Source organism: Epinephelus moara, chromosome 5 (assembly GCF_006386435.1).
Source record: "Epinephelus moara isolate mb chromosome 5, YSFRI_EMoa_1.0, whole genome shotgun sequence".
In the NCBI taxonomy this organism is placed as follows: domain Eukaryota; kingdom Metazoa; phylum Chordata; class Actinopteri; order Perciformes; family Serranidae; genus Epinephelus; species Epinephelus moara.
In genome coordinates, this window is record NC_065510.1 from 33,984,366 (window position 1) to 33,988,184 (window position 3,819).

The following is a 3,819-nucleotide window of genomic DNA, read 5'->3' on the forward strand; positions in this document are numbered from 1 at the left end:
TGTATTGTGTTTATGTGTCTTTATTCTCTGGTTAAGCAGCTTGAACTGCATTAAATCCACTTTGAAAAACACAGCTTTAGGCCCAGTATTAATAAAATGTATTACCACACTTCCATGAGAAATATACTGGAGGAACTTAACATACTCATATAAGTCAAGAACGTTACCGGTACCATGATACTGTAAAACCATACAGCTAATGGAAATACACAAAAATGACACATCTCTGTGCTACATTATAGCAGATGCTAAATGGGTATTTCACTGACTTTTCACATCATCACAGATCAGTTTACCGGTTAAGTATTTCAGAGTCCATGAACACCGCTCTAAAAATTTGGAGGAGCTTTTAAAAGTCTCCGAAAATAATCCCAAAGATCTCAAAGGGTTTATCGTGGACTGGGCTTGACTTAAACGTCTACATGAAGCTTATGTTACCAACTAGGGGTCTGGAATTTGAAAGACATGGAGATTTTTCTACTTTAAGACCTTTATATAAGCTATATACCTTTTACATGTAGAACAGAAAAGACTAGAGGCATCAGGCATTGATGACTACACAGTTCTTTCCTAAGATAAAATGAAACAGATTAATTTAATGATGAACTATAGATTATCAATATCAATTAAGAATAGATTTAAAGGGAAAGGATTGCCTATGGTATAGGTTGCATTTTCTGATACCCTATCCATCTATTTTGATGATATCGGGGCCGATATTCAATCCAGATATCGGATTGGTGCATCCCTACCTGATATCAGACAGTCAACTTGTTACACTCCATTTTATATCTTAAGTCTGACATTGCGTCCATTCTAACCGATTTCCGTAGGCAACCAATCACTAGAGACCCACCCATAAGTAACGTCATGTAAGTCTTCACTGATGCGTAGCCATGCCAATGTACCTTTTTTTCTGGGTTTTTAGAGTGGAGCAGAGCAAAGTTAAACAAACTACAGTTACGATATCATGGGATATTGAGAAGACATGCTGATTTAGAACAGCCCCAGTGGCAGTGTCTATTTTGTCTACAGCACTCCCCATTGGTTCTGGCACAATGCTTGATAACGCTCTGCAGCAGCTGATCTTGTCTCCCTGTGGCGCTCATTGAGTATTTTTTATTTTAACCAAGAAACCGATGTTTCATGTCAGGATGTCAGATGAATCATCCAACTCGAACTCAGTGGAGTGGGCAGATTCAAAGGTCTGGACCCTGGCAAATTAAAGAAGCTCTTCAAATATTTATTGGGAATTGGTAATATGCTTTTTTTTCCCTGCTTGACCCAAACTAGGGTCAAGTTTTCATTGGTTTGAGGCTCGGTACATGGCATACATATGTATTATTTTCTGGGCATACAAGAATACAAGACACATATTTTTTATAATACTGAGGTGGACTCCAGTACATAAAGAAAAAATAAATACGTCTAGAAGGGAAGAGAAGAAAACAAACTAAACAGAAACATGTCAAACATATGTCCTCATACGCCACGCTACAGGGTCACATAATCACAGAGCAAGTTCATAATTATGTATGCTTATCCTCCATTTTGATATGAGTCCATAACCGGTCCCAAGAGGATACTCCTTCCACCTGATGGCCATTTATTCTACTGAGCAAACATTCATAAGATGCTATTTCCACCACTGCAATAACCCATTCTCTTAATTCTGGGGCCTTTGTTGTCTTCCAGTGTCGTAGAATAACTCGACAGACAGTTATTAGACCCACAGTAATAACAGAAAACGCACACTGGGATATATCTGGTATTTGCGACCAATCCCCCAGTAAACACAACTTTAAACTTAAAAGGATTTCTGAACCAACAATTTAATGTCAGTACTTCAACTTCATTCTGTACAGTCATAATGGCGTATGATATCTATGTATCTTATATTGTGTGAGCTTCCCCCTCACTTCTTTCACATACTAGCCACATCCTGACACAATCTTAGACCATCTATCACAGTTTTTTCCTCAAGGTCCATTTGCCACATCAATTTCACATTAAGAAAGCATCAGTTTTGACTTCCCTTTTTTTTAATATCTCTGTTGCAAGTCTCTTCCAACTTTGTGGAGGTGTACAATTAAATTGCTGGAATACCCCTTTAAGATGATGTCTGAAACTAGCTGCATCATTACTCAGTGAGACAAAAAAATTGAAGGTTTAGCTACATTATTATAGACGCAGAAAGAAAGCATCTGAATCTTTTAAGCAGCTTAATGTTAAATTGTAAAATGTGACTACACTGAAATATTTTTTTGAAAACAGTCTGAATTTCTTTGAAGACTTTCAGGTTGTGCAATGTCACAGAAACAAATGAAAATTACAGAAAAACATAATGGGGTTGCTGATATTTTGCTGGTTTTAGGGTGTTTTCACACATGGTCCTTTTCAGCCCTCTAAGTGGACTCAGAGAGGTGACTCAGCATTTTTTGCACATGTGTGAACACTCCAAGAGAACTCAGACCAGTGCGGTGTGGTTCACTTAGGGTGCTTTCACATTTAGTCCTTTTTAAATGAACCGAACTCAGTCCTCTTAAAGTGCACTTAAAAGTGTACTGACATTGCATTCACATTGTCAGTTCATTTGAAAGAGGACTCAGTTCGCTTCCTGGTCAACTTCACCTCTGCTGGGGCCTCAGTCCTCTTTCTATTCACACTATAGCCTATATATAACATATATTGATGTAGTTTTGTTTTTAATTTGATGTGGCACTTTATGAAGCCCCTCGCTTTCAGATTAATTTATAACTGGAGGAGAACCTTGGTGTTTCTATGTGCTGTAGACTGTTGCTGTTTGATGTATTCTACATTGTCTTCCGTGGACCAAACTATTCTTCATCCTGCATCCTTGCATGCGTTACAGGCTGACATGGTTTTGTCTGTTTTTTCAAGCGTCCCAGTGCAACAGCATGTGATCTAGAGGGCTAAATACAATGGCAGAGAGCAAAACAAACCTGGAGTGCTTTGTGTTCGCAGTGCACAGGTTAAGTGAACCGCACAGAGGACTTGAAGCAGTTCTCTTCAGAGGGGTCTGAGTGCTATTGGGGTGTTCACATATGCCCAAAAAAATGCTGAGTCACCGCCAGAGGTGGGTAGTAACTAGTTACATTTACTCAGTTACATTTACTTGAGTAACTTTTTGGATAAATTGTACTTTTCAGAGTAGTTTTAATGCAAAATACNTGACTACTTTTTACTTTTACTTGAGTAATATTGTTCTAAAGTATCAGTACTCTTACTTGAGTACAATATTTGGCTACTCTACCCACCTCTGGTCACTGCTCTGAGTCTGCTTAGAGGGCTGAACAGAACCAAGTGTGAAAACACCCTCGTAAGGTAGTAAGTTGCTCTAATCAGATAGGTGAAGCAGAGACACCAAAATTCAAACAACCTAAATTTAAACTTGAACATCTGAGTATTCTCCGAAGGGTTACAGTTTACAATGTGGTATTCAGCTGCTTATAATAATGTTAATAATGATGGCCCTTCTTTGCTTCCATATATTACAAGAGAGGTGCAGAGTAACCCTGCTGTACATACAGCTGCACAGAAGCTGCACAGTAATGAAAACAGATGGGCTAATGGTTATGTTAACATTGTAAGATGTAGACCAGTATTGTATGGACTGCATGAATTAAACAGAAGCGTGCAGCAGCATGCTGTGTATCTGTGTAGCAGTTAATCACTGACTATTAGTACAGAGGGTTCCTGTAGCTTCAACACGCGGCCGACTGTCGGAGGGTTGGCCCGGGCCCAGCTCGCCTCCTCTGTGGGTACGATAAGTCGTAGCTCCGCCCCCTGCTCCTCCGT